This window comes from Parasteatoda tepidariorum, chromosome 7 (assembly GCF_982258835.1).
Source record: "Parasteatoda tepidariorum strain Cologne lab strain chromosome 7, Ptep-v5.0, whole genome shotgun sequence".
Lineage (NCBI taxonomy): Eukaryota > Metazoa > Arthropoda > Arachnida > Araneae > Theridiidae > Parasteatoda > Parasteatoda tepidariorum.
Genome location: NC_141761.1, coordinates 36,601,141 through 36,620,196, shown reverse-complemented (window position 1 = coordinate 36,620,196; position 19,056 = coordinate 36,601,141).

Below are 19,056 nucleotides of genomic sequence, written 5' to 3'. Positions count from 1 at the left end.
ATCCACTATTGGTCAGAGCTGGATTGACCTGACTCTGACCGCAAACAATATCGAACTAAAAAACTGGAGAGTTTCAGACCAAGAGACTTTGAGCGACCACAGGTTGATCTTGATGGAATTAGGGGACGAGGTATATCAAGGACCAAAGAAAATAAATTATCATGATTTAGATCTTTTCAAGTTTTCCTGCAGGAGTTCAGAGCGTGAGAAGTGGATGAGGCAGCTGGAGAAAATAGACAGTACCGCAGAACTGGACATAATGATAGAGGAACTAACAAACAAAATCGTTTCAATATGTGAAACATGTAAAAAACGAAAAGAGAAATCCTATAAAGGAAGTCCAAAATGGTGGTCCTTGGATCTTGCGATCCACAGAGAAAGATTAAGAGCAAAGAGAAGAAAATACCAGGTAGAGGCAAACTCTGTTCAAAGGAAGGCCAAGCTTGTGGATTATAAACGAGAAAAGGCATTATACAAGAGACACATAAGAAGACAAAAAAGAGAGACACTAAGAAGTTATTTACAAAATATAACGACACAAGAGTGTTTTGGACATTCATACCAAATTGCCAAGAACAAGAATTTTGACAATAGGATTTTCAAACCACAAAGGAAAATAGATGGAACCATGACAGTAAATAGTCCAGAAACCATTCAGGAAATCATTAATTACCATTTCAAGACTTACAGGCAAGAAGAGTTACCGAATACCGAGAATTGCAATATTGATCAGCTCTTTACACAGACAGAGCTGAAACACGCTGTTGATAAAATCAGGAATAACAAGGCTCCAGGCTACGACGGCATACCGCCGGAAGTCTTTAAGGCAATCTATATATTAGCACCAGACTGGATGCTAGGGATCTTTAATAAATGTCAAGAGCTCTGCTACTTCCCAAGCTTTTGGAAAATAGCAAAACTAATTCTGATTCCGAAGATGGGGAAAAATTTAGATCAACCTGACGGTTATAGACCAATTTCTCTACTCCCGGTTTGGGGGAAGATTTTGGATAGATTGATCACTTCCAGACACTCGTACTTTTTGGAATCGAACAGTTTACTCCATGAAGACCAACATGGCTTCAGAAAGCATAGGGCCACAACAACTGCGGTTAAGCAACTCCTTAACATTATTGAGCAAGCGAAAACAAAGGGTGAATATACACTGGGGGTCTCCTTGGACATCAAGGGGGCCTTCGATACTGTGAGGTGGCATAAAATACTAAACCAGCTACTGAAATTTAATTGTACTCACACTACCTTTCATCTGGTTAAAAGTTTTCTTACAGACAGGAAGGTCATATATACAAGTGATGAAGTTACCATAGAGCATATCGTCACCACTGGGGTACCACAAGACTCGAGCATGGGACCATTACTGTGGTTAACAATAGCTGATGTTGCACTCAGAGAGGAGAGGCAAGTGGACGAATACGTCATCGCATTCGCCGACGATTTTCTTGTGCTGGTAACGGGAACTATAGTAAATAGACTGGGACCAAGAGCCACAGATATTCTAAAGAAATATCAATCATGGGGAGAGACACAGAATCTCCATTTTAGTGTCAATAAAACCCAAGCAATTGTATTTCCAAAATCCAGGAAAATAACGAGGAAACCAACAGTAAAACTTCAAAATCAAAATATTCCTATTAGTGACACCATAATGTACCTTGGGTTTCGGATAAACTGTCAGCTCTCCTGGTTGCCGCACCTTGATGGTTTATACGATAAAATTTTATCATTCTATGCTAAATTTAAAAGATTGTCCGGGGTAGATTGGGGGATCACATCAGAAATACGTAAATTTATATATCAAAACAGTAAAATTAAAATCATTTCTTACGGGTCTGAAGTATGGTTCAAAAATCAGGTCAGAATCATTAATAAACTTAAAAAGATCGAAAGAATACCCTTATTGAACATCACTAGGGCTTATAGAACCACCTCAACATCGGCACTTCAGGTGTTGGCTGGGACGGTTCCGTTGGAGCTGATTATTCTGACAAATTCTGATATGGCTAATCTTTATTTACATAATGATAACGTTATAACAAAACCGGAAATCACGCTCAGACACCCTGCGGGGCTAATCTCTATTCCTTATAATTTTGATCCACCAATAGGCAATGATATAGAGATCTACACAGATGGATCGAGATTAATTTATAATAACGAATTCCGCGTGGGATGCGCCTTCGTGGTGTACGATGGGGATATTTAAATAGATTGTTATAGATATAGACTTAATAACTACTCATCCGTTTTTCAAGCAGAATTATGGGCGATTCTTCAGGCAATGTACTGGATAATTAAGAACAAATTAAATAGAGATGTTCATATTTTTTCCGATTCCCTTTCGGGATTACAATCACTGGCAAACCCGGAGGAAAACGATTGCTTAATTAAACTGATAAAAGACAAAATATAAATCAAACATGATAATCCATTGGATTAAGGCTCACGTCGGACACCACGGCAACGAGGAGGCTGACAGCCAGGTGAAATTGGCCTGCCAAAGACCCGAAATTGATCTCTTTGACCAGAAGCCAAAAAGTTCAGTAAAGTTATCGATGTTCAAACGAAATATAAATCTTTGGCAAAATATGATGGTGTGGATGATGATCAAAACCAGGGCAGGCATACCCACCATCTAATCCCGAGGGTAAATTACCGTAAAATTTATGGAAATTTCTACTTGAACCAATTTATCACAAACCACGGAACCCAGGGTACATACCAATCCAAGTTTCACAATAAATCTCCCCTATACAATAACTGCAAAGTTACAGATGACCTGGAACATATACTGATTCACTGCCCTCTACTTGATAACATAAGAAAAGCAAATTTCCCGGTAAACCTGACCTATAGCTCACTCAAACAACACTGGAGGATACCAGCTATGCAAAAGGGCATAGAACGAATCATCGAAAGCCACTTTAGCGCTGGCTTGTCACCAGACACGTCATAATAACGAACTCAGAACATTGACATCACGCACTGAAATTCAAAGACTTATCCAAACCCCATCAAACTTTTCGATTTGTTGCAAAGGTAGAAAGTTCCCTTTCCACCTACCCTGAGTTTTATAATTTAAATAAAAGACACTTTGTGTATGGAATTAACATTTCACCTGTACTTACTTTCACATTTAAACTTGTTTGATACATGGATTGGATCAGCTTTCCATCTGTTAAAATTAACAACTTTGTACACCGAGTTAACTTTTCATCTGTTCAAATATCTGCTTTTTACATATCTTGCATTTTTACATTTTTCGTTACTGTGTTGATGGAGTCATCTTTTCATCTGTTTTGCTATCTATATTTTGAATTCAAGTCACCCCTTCTATTCCTCATTGTAAATACTCATCTTCCCTTTGTTTTTCAAACTGGGAATTGTTTTTGTAATTTTAGTTGATCAATAAAATTGCTCCCCGGATGCCCCCGACAGGGGTCGGGACGGGGTTAAGCGTTTCTGATATATATATATATATATATATATATATATATATATATATATATATATATATATATATATATATATATATATATATATATATATATATATATATATATATATATATATAGCCTTTTACGCTATCATTCTACACTGTTTTCTCATTTCGAGGTAATGGAATGCGTTTTAATGAATGTCTCAGTCAGTTCTCTTTTGCTCCTAACTTCGTACAAAATTAAAAAGGAAGAATTTGCCTATTTAGCATTAATTCTTCAGTTTATTAAGATTCTTGTTTGAGGGAAAATATTGTTTTGAGATTGAATATTTAAGCGTCCTTAGCTCTTTATCCTCTCAAAACTTTCTATTCTGTAAGTTCAAATCTTATTTACCTGTTTTCTCTTACCTCTTATTATTCGAATACCGGACAATTTTTACATTTCTTTAGATATTTAATTCAGTTTTGAAATGTATTGGTTAAAGTTTAGTTAATATAGAGGCTATGTATTGATTAAGGATTAATTAAAATATTAAATAATTAAATGTTAAACTAATAAACAAATATTGATTAATTATAAATTAATTTTAAGTATTTACATAATTCATTATAAAAAAAACACGAAGAGCATGTTTGTTGCCGTGTGGGTATTGTTACGATATTGCAATTCATATTATTCAAAATAAAAAGGAAATGTTTTTGTTCTTGATTTACACAATATCACAGATATAAAAAAGCGAATCTATAACTAAGTAAGCTAATCAAAAATTAGTAACTCAATAAATCTGTGAATAAACAATTGTGAAATGAACAGCTGAAAATGAACAGCTGGTAGAATGAACAGCTGAGTGAAGTTATGAATGAGTGAAACATTATATCAAATCGGTTAAGCCGAGTCAGTCAAAAAACGAAACGATGTTAGTCAACGATGAAAATTTGCTACCCAATATATCAGAAAGTCAATGAAATAGCTAATAAAAAAATCAACCAATTAATGGAACATAATAAGGTACTCAGAGGCATTATTATTTCTCAATTTATCAGATTTAGAAGAAATTGCAATAAATTTGCAATTAATTTCGTCAATCCTCTTTTGGTTCAATCTAAATTTTAAATTTAAATTTACTTTTTGAGATTTACACTGTCCACAAATACCCATAACAGTCCAAATGTCCAAAACACCATAACCGTCTCTTATATTTTTTATGACGCACTATCTTCAATCCAATAATTTGGAAAGATGGCTGTTGACGTTGTGATATTTGTGTATGTGAACCTGGATAGAATTTCGTTTTGCTTTGCCTGTGGATTCAATGCTTGGTTACATATTTTAAACTTTTGCGTTCTCATGTTATTATTGATAGTGTATGGTCTAGCCCATAGTAACATGACCTACAGCCTTTACTCTTCGCCATGTTGCTATAACGAAACCCGATATTTCTCCGTTCAAAGGTATGTGTTGTTGTTTGCTTCTAATGTATATATATATATATATATATATATATATATATATATATATATATATATATATATATATATATATATATATATATATATATATATATATACAGAGAGAGAGAGAGAGAGAAACGCATCTACATCTATGTATATTCATATACCTGATTTATGACACGTATATCTCTTGAAACAATAATATAATCCTTTACATGTTGTTCGGTCTGCATAATTAGTGCATTCGTTTTAAGCTGCGAAACACAACACGAGGGTTGCAAAGACTTTGGTTCGGGCTTCATTTGTTCCAGAGGATATGTGAGTTTAGGACGCAGGAGGATTATAGAAATAAGAATGTTGACGTGACAAAACTATTGCCCTTTACTGGAACTTAATTCTATCTTAATTGCGTCTTACTTTAAAATTTATATTCATTTCTGAATCACAAAAATACAATACTTTCTGAAAAGCTTTAAACATCGGCTTGTGGTTCATCAAATATGTATTTGTCCCCTCCTGTGAATCGCTTTAGGCTAGAATGCTCCATTTGTGATGAAGTGGAAAACAAGTAATTGCGAAAGGATTATCCACTGTGGGTTCAAATTAACGATTGTAAAACTTTTCAGGAAACAGCTTAATATTCTTTTTACTAAGAAGTGTCTAAAACTTTTCAAATTTTAACTTTAAATTATTCTCTCAGTATAACTATTTACGAAACACTAATTCTTTGGCTTGAGGAATAGGGCTGTCTATGGGCTGAGAAGATATATTAAATCTAGGTTTCTTTCTAGAAAAACAAAGTTCTTAACCTGCAAAACTCTTGTCCAGCCAGTCTTGACATACGCTTCTGAAACTTGGACAATGACAAAACTGGAGGAAAATTGTATCGCAATATTTGAGGGAAAGTTCTTGCGGAGTATGCTTGGTGGTGTAAATGAAAACAATAATTGGGGAAGGAGATTTAACTTTGAACTATACAAGATTTATAAACAGCCTGATATAATTAAATACATAAAAATAAATAGAATGAATTGGATCACCCACGTGATTCAAATGAGTGATGACAACACAATAAAAAAGATACTGCTTTTTAGACCCACTGGAAAAAGAAAGCGGGGAAGGTCGCGGTTGAGATGGGCAGATTCAGTGGAGTTTGTTTTTCTCGCAATTAATGAAAAGAATTGGAGATCAAAGATAAATCGAAAGTTGTCATGGTGAAATCTTCAGAGAAAGACTTTGGCTCACATTGGGCTGTCTGGCCAACTATGATGATGATGAATTCTTTGACTTTTTGAGCTGTAGTTGTTGTATGTATTCAGTTATATCAGTTTGTTTCGGGCCGTATTGAATGTATTAGGTTGTTTACTAAGCTCCCATCGATTTTTTTACTATCTGTTTACGGCACAATTTTTTTAGATATTTTAAGCTAGTGTGTTCCGTTTTATCGAAATCCATGTTTAGCAGTTTCATGCGAGTTAATTTATATAAACTTTTAGCTCATTAAAGTAGAATGCCAAGTTGAGAAAACTGAGATTTTTTCTTCCATTTTTTTCTTTTTATCTAGGTAAGGCCTTAGAAGTCTCTCGTAACATTTATTCTGTGTATCTGAAATTCGGTGCTTCAGTGGAACGAAACTCTCATGGTTGGTACTCCAAGCTAAAAGGTTGACCTAAACGAGTTATCTCGTTTTGGCCGTCCATTTAAGTTTGATGAAGAGCGAGTAAACCAATTTTTTTTTTTTAAAAATGGTATCAAACATTAAGAAGACTGACGGAGAGAATTGAATGCTCTCACAGTTCAAACAATTTAAAAAATTAACTTTGAAAAATGGAAGAGAATTTAATTGTCAAGTCAGTTAGAAGAGGGATGCAGTGAGGAATCTAGGGCTTCAAAACAGTAAAACATAACTGCAAATCCCACAGAAAAAATTATTTTTAACAGGAAAAAAACTTTTTAAAGCTAAATGCAGATATTTTTCTGTGTTATCTTGTTATCCGTGCTCTGCAAAAAATGCCAGTTTTTTACATAATTTCTCTGTACATTTGGCGGGTTAAAGCTGTTTTTCAGAAAACAGTTTTTCGTGGTTTTTCACTCGGATTAACAGTATCAATTCAAATACTAATTTTGGCCAAAAAGTTTTGCTTACCTTTTACTTTATCTTATTTCAGATCATTTTACAATTATTTTTCATACTTGATACATAAAAGAACAGGCACCCGTTTTCATGTATTTTTCCTTAAACTCTGTGATCTTATTTTGACACACCAGCTGAAAGTTTTTGTTTGTTTGTTTATTTAAATTTTACATATATATTGTTTCGTAGTGAGGACTAGTAACCTTTTTCGCTGTTCAATAAGGAAAGAAAGTTTCAGTTTCAAGGTAGAGTTGGTAGAGTTTTTAAATGTATATAAGATATGAGTATCTTATCATAAACGAAACTCATTCTCTTTTCAACAGCGCAAATTTAAGCTCTTCCAATTACATTTAAGCTCTTCCATTAATTTATTCCAAAGAACAAATATCGCACAAAAATAAAAATCAAGAAGAAAATGAGAGTAGTTGTGTGATACTTAATTTCAAAATTTGCAGTAAATGAAGGATAAAATTGGTTTCATCCCAGAAGAAATTATGGATAAACTGAAATTTTGCCAGTTGTTAGTAACTTTTAAGGAAATACTAATGAGAGTAGTATTTCCTTAAATGTCACAAGTCCCATCTTTTGTACAATATCCAACCCAGTTTAGCATACAACTTTCAATTAATATTTATAATTTCATTAAGCATTCGAATATCATGTAAGTGGTTGTGGCGTAACTACCACTATAAATATTAAATACCAAATAACTAGTATACAAGACATGTTAACTTGATTCCATTTAGATGTACCTTTTGATAGATGAAGGTTGACATAGTCAATTAATTAAATCTCCTCATTGGTGACCTGTGGACGTGATAAGAACTTGCCAATATTGATGGATGATCCACATTAAACAGTTGATTTGCGTAAAAAATTGACTGCTCAAAAAAAAAATCCGGTGACGTAAATAAAGTCTTCCGGTCAATAAACAATATTGAAGAAGAAAAGTTAATAAGCGAAATGCTATAAACAAAAATAAGAAAAGATAATGAGCAAAATGCTATAAAAAATGAAGAAAAAATATGATGAGCGAAAATGATATAAATATATAAACAGCATGAATCAACTAGTGGTATCCATTCATCAAATTCTATCACAGATAAAATTCTCGAAGGGGAGTAATGAGGCCTAACTACCACTATAAGTATTAAATACCAAAGCACTAGTATATAAGACATGTTAACTTGATTCCATCTAGAGGTACCGTTTGATAGGTTGACATTGTCAATAATTTAATCCCCTCATGGTAATGATTTGACCCTCTTAATATGCGAAAATTGAAGTCAATTTTAAATGTTTTACATATTAAACACTTCATTAAGTAATTTTATCCATTAGAATAGTGTAAATATAGAATTGTTTTACATTTGATTTACAGTTATGAAAAAAGGAAAATGGCGCATTTCAATTATTAAATCAGCACAAACCTGTTGAACCGTTTAAAACCTTATTCCTTTTTCCAATTACATCTCTGTCTATGAAGAATTTTCTCCTAGGTACTCAATCGAGTGCTTTCCTAGAACTCATCGTCCCTTACACTTATCCCGCTATTTTGCAATTATCTGCTATTTTTACTTATCGTTATAACAGAATTTAAATTTTATTTCAGGAATTTTCGCTCAATTCCGAGAGGCAACAAGTTTAACAACACCTTATCAGTAATTTATTGTTAATTGAATGTCTTTAAAATATTTTAAATTAAGTTATTTTGAAAGATCAAGCTTTGTCAGACTTTGTGGAATTTCCAATTACAAGTTTAGGGAAATTATAGAATCACGTCCTCCGCAAACGAATTCTGTTGATTTTCTAGTGATTCGGCACTAAATTCTCTTAATTGAACTTCACAGGAATAAGAGTTTTTCATCCGAAGATTTAGTCGTACATTCTCAATTTACAAAGCATGTTAAGCACATTCTGGGAAATGGATTCAATTTTTTAATCTTCAAAGCATCCTATCCTAAGCATCTTTTCCCCATATTAATTATAAACTAATTAAAATTATTTGTAAAGACTTCCCCTAGTGATTCTAATTATAAACAATCTGAACTGACAAGATCCGGTACGTATATCCTAAAGTCAATATAGCAGAAATAAGCACTAAACATTAGTCATGCGGAAGTGAAGAAAAGAACGAGATAGCTCAAGGGCTGCTATTAGATATTTCATTTACGAATCTACATTTTCAATATTAAACTATGCATAGACAAGAATAAATTATGCTCATTAATAGAATCTTAGAAGCTACAAACAAAATTGCTAATTAGAATCCTATGCATGAACAAAATATTTGCACACAAGATGGTTGTTAATTTCTGTGATTCAATTTGACTATATGTCTTTAGGTCGCTTGGAATGCGGAAACATGTACCAAATTTAAGTGAAAAACAACAATTTTTAGACTGAAAGCTTCAATTTAAAGAAAATTACATAGTTGGAATTGAATAGTTTTTAGATTTAATTTTAAATATATATTATACGTAGCAATGAATGAGGAAATAATGCTAAAGATGATCATTTATGTTATTATTTTTCAAATCTTCAAACATATTTTTAAAAATATATTTAACAATTGTTGACATTTTTTTTTCAAAATTTGGGTGTGAGTGGGAAGCAATGAGGGGCAATTAATAAGTGGCAGCAACAGGGGTGAGGGAAGATTCCATCATGTACTCCTACTTCTTTTCTTACTTTTTTTAATTAAATATACAAATGCGTTGTGATTAATGGTTATAGAATCAAACACGTAGCAAGAATCAAGATGTCAAACATATTAACAATGCATTGGATAGTATTTTTTTTCTCTGTTGATCTTTGTCGTCTTCGTATTTCTGTTCTCCCATCTTTCTTTTCTTAAGAAGAGATCGCTAATTCTACTAATTATTTTACCATAGTTGTTTATATTTTTCCGCAGAAGCTCATAATGTCTCCAATTTGACAGTTCTTTGTAAATTTCCATTGCTTTTTCAGCTTTATATTAATTTTTTTCCAGTTTTCTGAAATGCTTTTCATATTTTTTTTAGTAACGTGATGTTTTTTTTTTAAATTCACTTAGAGTTGTGTAAAAAATTTCAAAAGAATTTTTCCATGGAGATATTTCCCAAAACAGAAACCAAGACATTTAGTTTCCAGTTGAAACTCATTTATGGTTTGGATGCATCAATACTTTTTTTATCATTTTGTTTTTGCTACATATAATTTTAAAAGCATTTTCCATTTTATAACATTATATGAAAATCATATTTATAAATTCATCGAATAAATTATTACTTTATTTAAAAGTCTAGTTTAAATATTTTCCCCATTTTCAATTATTTAACTGCGAATCAACATTCAAGCTCCCCCCTCACGCTTTTGCATTTAAAATATCCGAGGCACGTTGCCATAAAGGTGATTGAGTATTTTAAAGAGTGTGAAGAACATTGCACAAAATTGCAACATTGCAAGTGCACAAAACATTAATCGCAATAAATATTTAGCTTAAATTAAATAGTTTTTACTTAAAAAGAACTGTATTCATAATAACAACTTTAGAAACATTTAATGATCAAAGATATACTGAAATTACTTTTAAAAAAAATATTTATGAAAATGCTGATGAGGAAATTATTTTTAAATAAAAATTTATAAAAATGTTAATATTTTGGCTAAAGTAATTGCTAAAATTTATAATTAACCTATTTGTTTAACTTTACTACTGACAGTTCAAACGAATTAACGAATAATAAATATATTTGGAAATACGATACTGCAAAAAAAAAAGAAAGAACAAAGTTTTATTGTTAGAATGTTCAAAACATGCGTCAGAGCACTTTTCAAGTCATTATTGTTCAAACCAAATGAGACTTAGCCAAGGACCTTTTCTCATAACGTACCTGGATAAAAAGTATAAAACGAAATTCATGTTCTGTTTATCTCTTAGATCATCGCTATTGATAACGCCCTTTTTTAATTCATTTATTTTCAGAAGAATAGACATTAAAATATATAGAGTGTCTCTATATGGTGAAGAATATATGTGGACAGGCCTAAATATAGCCAGAAATATTTATCAGATCAGTTACTTTAAACCATATTTTCAAATTATCTATTCGTTTATACTAAACACTATACTCACGAGATTACAGTGAGTGTGGAAACAAGTTTAAAATCTTTATTGGAATTCTATTTCTTTTATTATTTCAAATTTGGATTCTTCAGAAAAAAGTGATTATGACTTTCTGAACCCTAAAGGTTTTTATCTTTTTTTTCACATACAGAGCTGTAATCTACTAAAATAAGAATATGACAAAAATTTTTAAAAATAGAGAGGTCTTGAAATGTATGTTAGATAAAAAGAATTATACGAAGCAGTGTTTTGAGTGTATCTATTTTTTAACAAAAAAACTTCCTCTTTAAAAAGTTTAAAAAAATGTGTTTTAAATGCTAATTCATATATTTGAATATTGATTCTAAAGGTGAATAAGTTATTATTGAGACCAAAAAAAATATTATTTTATTCAGTAAACGTATAGCAGAAGCAGTTTTCGAAATTCGTCAGTCAAATCAACCAATAGTTGTTTAAAATATCAGTTTAAGTAATGAGGTTTACAGAATTTTTTAACAATTTGTTGGACATTTGTCTTTTTAAAAAGATACTAATAGGATGCAAAACGTCAAATTGTGAACTTGGTGTTGGAGATTAAGATACATGGAGAAAACTTTATTATTAATATATCAATGGTGAAAATTTTAATAAATGGTGTTGAAAGAAAATGGTAAATAATTGGTTCTAAAGGAAAAACTTTCTATATAAAATATTAAAAATAAGTCTTGAAAGGGTAAAATGTAAGTTTTACGGCTACATAAAATTCTGGTGCATTTTAAATGCTTTTCAAATTATGATTGCATGAAATAAGTACTTAATTTTAAAAAATGGACTTGTAGTTTAATAATAGCTAAAGAAACAAAACGATATTTTTTTCAACAGGAAAAATTAAAAATAACTTTTAGAATGTTTGGCAAAAACAAAACGTTACGTACTCCCCATTTCAGCGCAACAAGTAACAAATTGAAAAAAGGCGAGTAAGTACAATAAGTGGGCGAAGAACTATGAATTCCCAGAATCTCGAACGGTGAGAAACATCAAAAAGACGGGAAGAAGTGAAAACGAAAGCGCAGATCTGCGCACTAAGCAAATCTGCGTTAACCAATGAAAAGCTTTTCAAGAATATTTTTAAGGCCATGAGAGGGTTTTCAACAGAAGAGCCACTAACAAATTGACGATAAAGACTAATTTCTCCCTCCATCTCAGCTCCAAATCAAATTCCTGATCCACAGATAAAATCGTACAAACACGTCTTCCAAAGCGCACGTCTAAATATTTCTAACTTAAAGGTAAGATGATTAAATTTTTTGTACTTTTCTTAAATTTAAATGTTATTACTGCGGAGATATGAAAACAAATAAATAATATATTGGAAATTAAAATATTTATTTCATTAAAAGGCATAGACTGAGTTTTAATATGAATTTGGAATTGATGATTTATAGATAAATTTGTTGATGATCTAGATGAAATTTGTTTTCTTATTTTAGTATACTTAAATATAACTTCAAGTTTAAATTTTCTTGTTATAGTTGAAGTTTAATTTTGTTTTCTTTTTGTGTCTGTTAGACAGCGTCAAAATTTCTATTGACGAAATATTTCGTTTTTAACGTTTAAAAAAATCAATAAACAAAGACTTAATGTTCCATATTTAAACAGCTGAATTTATATTTATTTTTCTTTCACATCCATTCAATAAAGCTCATGAAACTACTAGAAAATATATTTTCTTTATAATGCTACCTAAATAATTGGAGAATGAAAAGTTTATATGAAGAAAATATGAAAAGAGAAAACATATTCTTAAAAATTATTCGATTAACTAATCACCGTCAATTGATCGCATTTCATGAAGCAAATAATGTAAATTAAATTGATCACATCAAGCACTGTTTTTATAGCTACATCGCATTTTACTGCCTATTTCTTTGGGCCTATCAGATTCTTTTAATTTCTTTTAAATACAATAAATAAAACTTTAAAATTTTTGCTATTTTAATTTTCAGTCCTCCTTTTGACACTGAGGTTTATTTAGCTGTAAAATGGTTCCAAAATTTTCTTTTAGTTGTTTGAAAAATTTGCATGATTACCAAGCATAAGTCTCAAATTAAAATTTGAATATTCTAACATTAAATTCGGACAGTGGTTAAACTTTTGATTGGCGAAATTTGAAGGTGACAGTGGTGAAACTTTTGAATGACACACAATTTTCGTTTGTGATAATATGGCGATGCATTCTATCTGTAACAATCAGATAGCAATGTTATTGTGAAACACAGATTTCTAATTGAAACTTTTCTTAAATCAGCTAGTTAGAAAGTGACTGGAATTTCTACTGGCAATATTTTATAGCTAGGTAATGGACAATAATGAATTATGCTTGTATGCTTCTTCAAATTCGACACTTCAACTTCCTTTAATAAAATTCAATTTAATGCATAATCCTGATTTAAATTTATTCCTTTTAAAATCCATTAAACAGAATAAAATAATTGAATAAACCAAATTGCCTAAAATTTAAAACAAACTAATTGAACTTAAATTTAATTATAATAAAATTTACATAACTCCTTTCAAAAAATTTAATACAGCATTTAACTCTCAAATATAAAACAGCTAATTATTCGTTTTCTTTATAAAGTTTTTTTTAACTGTAAATTTGTGTTCTTGAAATGTTTAATAAATTTATGTTTACAAAATATCCATTACATATTCAAATGTAATGCATACCAAAAAATCTAATTTGTCCATCCTGGTAGTAAATATGTTCTTATTTTATGTGGTAGAAAGTTTAACATTGAATATAAACTTGCTGTTTATAGTTGTAGCATTTTAACTGTAAATTTGTGTTCTTGAAATGTTTAATAAATTTATGTTCACAAAATATCCATTCATGTATATAATTTCGAAGTATCCAATTTTTTCCTTCAAATGTATTGCATACCAAAAAATCTAACTTGTCCATCCTGGTAGTAAACATGTTCTTATTTTATTGTGGTAGAAAATTTAACATTGAATATAAGCTTGCTGTTGCTGTAGCTTATCTGATTTATTTTCTTGACAATATCATTTTCATCAACTATGTTTATTGAATTGAGCTAATATTCACTATGAGTCTAAATAATTTCTGTGTTTATATCTCATCACATAAAATTTTTATTTTATTTGATACATTAAATGCATTGAATAAATAAACTCTAAATATTATAATTTGCAATCAATAAATTGCATTTTCCTTCACTTTATTACAATTTTATTTCAATTTATAATAATTCTGAAAAATGCTAATGATTTTCTATTTAGCTTTGTGTTTTGAATATCGTTGTACTTTTTAAAAGTCAATATGATAAGCTTACAAAAAAGTGTGTTGATGGAATTAAATTCAAATTAAAAATTACTATTTCTTAAATTGCTTTCAGCATTAAATTGAAAAAGAAAAATATTTAAAAATCTGTGCTTTAAACTCGCTATTGCATGAAATTTTAATGTACCATTGCTCATAAACGTATTAAGATAAACAGATTTTAGAATTGCTATTTTTAAAAAAAGCTTTCAGAAATCATATCCTAATCCCTTAGTTTAAAATTTTAATATTATAATGTAATAATTAGTGTTGTGTTTACTATTTTTTTAAGTTAAGATTATTTTTTAAAGTTTAAAATCTTAACAAGTATCCTCTTCACTCACCTTTTAATTTTATTTGATTTATTTAATTTTTTTCTTATTTAACAAATTTTTAATTAAGTCCCATTTGACAGATCTATACCAGAAAAGAATCACTTTATTGGATCAAAAGAAATAGGATTGGATATTTTTTAGAACTTCTATATTTTTTCTCTCAAAAATATAAATAAAAAATTGCTGTTTGTTGCTTTAAGTAGAAAATTTAAAAACTACTAATTTGTATGCTTTTAAATAATTTAAAATTTAATTTTAATTCAGTTTAAACTTAAAAAAAAAACAAAAATTTATTGGATGAGGTTAAAAAAACTTTCACGCAAAGACAAGGAGAAAACTCAAAAATGTTAAAAACTCACAAGCGTTTATTACTAAATTATCTTTCAAAAAACTAACCTCATATTGTTATTGAGCGGCTATCTTTTATTAGACATGCATAGAAAGTAACTGTCTAATATATTAAACATCTGCTATAAGTTTATGTGATAAAAATAAATAAAATGGCTTAAAAAATTAAGGTAAAAATTTTCCCACCTCGTCACCTTCACCTCAACAGTTGAGTTTGTTGAGAGAAGAAAAAAAAAAAGAAAACCTCCTCGTCAAAGCGGCGAAACACCCTGTAAATGTGTTTCATTGCAAGAGAAGTGAGGGAGTTGGAAAACCAACATTTCCACAAACGAAGGAAAATCTTGTTGAGACTGAGATTCCCAGAATTACCCATGCGTGGCAATTGTTAGAAATTATAAACTTTTCCTCACCCCCAGCCTTTTTCACTAAGGATTTCTTCATCGAAAATAGTTTAAACTGTAAGGAAATTTAATTTTAAAATACCGTAAACCGGGGCGAGTCTACCCATTTTTTCAGTTCGCCAACTTTCAAGTGGTCAAACTTTTGTAAATATTAAAGAAAAAAGGCTTTTAATAGGTGTTTCGGAATCGCTATGTATCCCTCTTTAAAGCTGTGAAATCGATTTTAGAAAATATTAACAGTTACGCCGTTACTGTATATTTTTATAGAACTGCTGACAAATCTCTCGTATGGGGCGAGTCTACCCATTCTACTAAAATGAATGTTAACATTGTAAATAATCAAATTTTACTATTAAATTGTTATTTTAGTTACTATGAAGGATATTTATGAAGTAAAATTCGTAACTTTATTTTATATTCAATTTTTTTATTCATAAAATAACACAAATTGAATATTTGATCGATTATCACATTTTGATCACAGTTTTGTTTTTATAATCATTAACATTATAAAATAACATTTTTTTCTGATTATTGTTGATAAAAATAAATTAAAATTAATATAAATTTACAATTAAATAATTAATAAATAATAATTAAAGATTATTCACAAAATCATGGCATTTTTTGTAACATTTAAATCCATTTGTTTTGCGAATATAATTTCGAACCATCTGTAATAATAAATAATAATTTATTTAACTTGCATTAAGTAAAAAAAGTTAATTTTGTAATATAAAAATTGAAAAAATAGGTAAAATAAACATATTTCATATTTACATTTACATTTAACATATAAATTTTCTTATTAATGATAAATTTATCAATGCAGAATTAAAATAATATACTTAAATTCATTTAAAATGACTTTATTTTAAAATAAACAAAGTTATAAATTATATTATTATGCTTTATTAAAACTAAATCCGAATGGGTAGACTCGCCCCGCGAATTCTGGCTTTTTGTTTACAACAGCAAAACTTACATTCTTTTTGGTTTTTTTCATATAAAATTAATGTAATCTTAGTCTTAGATAAGTTTATCACTTAACCAAAGTGAAAATAGTAATAATAATAATATACTTATGGAGCACCAACTAAAAGTTTGCGGATTTTCAATACAAATCTCTCAAAAGACGTTTGAACAGGTCGGTTAAAAAGACACCAAATAAATAAAAACGGATCAAACTACTACAGCGAAATCTTCCTTAGAGTCTGAACTAAGTCCTCCGTCGGTAAAATTTTTTTTTATTTGCAATTTAAAATAGCGAAAATTAAATAAAACTAAAATGGGTAGACTCGCCCCTGGATGGGTAGACTCGCCCCGGTTTACGGTACCTGAAAAGGGACAGTTTACGTAGAAATGAAAGTTTTGTACTCCAAACAACAAATCAACCCTATTTCTCCTAAACAACAGAATATTTTTTTTTAATTATTTTTTTGGATTTATTTTTTTTATTCACATTTTTGAAAGAAAAACTGTAGAAGTTCTAAAAATTATCAAACCCTATTTCTCCTAATATTCCTTTTCTTAAAGCGATTCCTTTACTCTTAAATTTGAAAGGTATAGTGCTGTCAAATGACACTATATAAAACATTTTTAAATACAAATAAGTAAACAAATACATAAATAAATAATTAAATAAAATAAAAAATTTAAATAAATAAAAAAAAATCAAGAAAACGCAAATACCTTATTTAAGATGTTTAGGAAAGAGGAATAAATTTCAGTCAAAAAATTATAAAACAATAAAATAAACACTAAATGGTACATTTAGACATAAAAATTTTAAACTAATGGTCTAGAACATCATCATTGAATTGCTATAGCTATTGTATAATTATATAGCTATTGTAAATTATAGCAATAGCTATTGTATATAGCTATTGCTATAATTGCTTGAATTGCATCATTGAATTGCATTTTAAATTTGCCATTTAAAAAAATAGCGAATTTAAAATCTGTTTTTTTCAATATACTTATTAACTTTGCCACATTAAGATCTCACGCAATAGCAAATCTAAGGCACATGATTGAACATTTTTGTTTTTCATTTTAATACACAAAATAAGTTATCAGAAAGTAATTTTTAACTTTAAAATTCAAAACATCAGTTCTATCACTTACATGTTTTATCAAGCATTTTTCAAGTATGCATATCTCATGGACTTAAAAAAATTTAAATTCTGGGCATTAAAATACAGATGCATTTTTAAGATTTATAATAAATTGCAATAAAATACCTCAAAAATAAGATTAACTAGTTTTTTATAAAGTTTATAGTTATCTGTAAATGTGTGTATTAGAAATGCTTAGCAAATTTATGTTTTTAAAAAATTCATTCAATTTTACAATTTTGAAATATACATTTTTTTCCATCTAAACTTAAACCATACCAAAACATTTCAATTTAGTATGCATTACAGTTTAAAATTTAATATTTAGTGTAGCATTTAAAACTAATTATTGAGTGAAAGTTAATTAATTTATGTTTTTAAGGAATTCATTCAATTTTGCAACTTTGAAAGATACATTTTTTTCATCTAAACTTAAACCATACCAAAACATTTCAATTTGGTATGCATTACAGTTTCAAATTTAATATTTAGTGTAACATTTAAAACTAATTATTGAGTGTAAGTTAATTAGTATATGTTTTTAAAAAATTCATTCAATTTCACAATTTTGAAATATACATTTTCTTTCATTTAAATTTAAACCTTACCAAAACATTTCAATTTCGTACATTACAGTTTAAAATTTAACATTTAGTGTAACATTTAAAACTAAACATTGAGTGCAAGTTACGCAAATACGAGGAAAAAAATCAAAAATCTAAAAATTGACAAAGGTTTAAGAAAAATTATCTTTTAGAAAAATGCTGATTGGAGAATTATATTGGTATAATTGTGTCAGAAAAAATACCTTACACCTTACCTCTCAAATTGCACGAAGAAGCAAATTGCACGGTATAGTCAAAACTACAAGAATATGGTAAAATTAACAGTCTTTCTAGCTCTATGGAAACACCAAAACACCACGCAATTTTTACCAAACAACTTTGGTAATGACTTTTTGGCAAAATTAAAAATAAAATATGGTATTTATTAGCCTGCTGTTTGGTTGAAAACGTGGCAAATTTAGGTAATTTTAAGCAAAAGTTTGCAGGGAATGTATAACGACTTATAGTTGGATCATACTCTTCTCGTTTTTCTTTCTTCTTTTAAAGAAGTTTTAATTTAACTATTTTTGGGATAAATATGTAGTTTTAAGCCATTTTTTGAAGATGTAATTTTTTTAAAGATTTACAAGTTACAATTTTAATCTAACGATTAGTGATTCTAATTGTACATATATATATATATATATATATATATATATATATATATATATATATATATATATATATATATATATATATATATATATATATATATATATATATATATATATATATATATATATATATATATATATATATATATATATATATATGTAT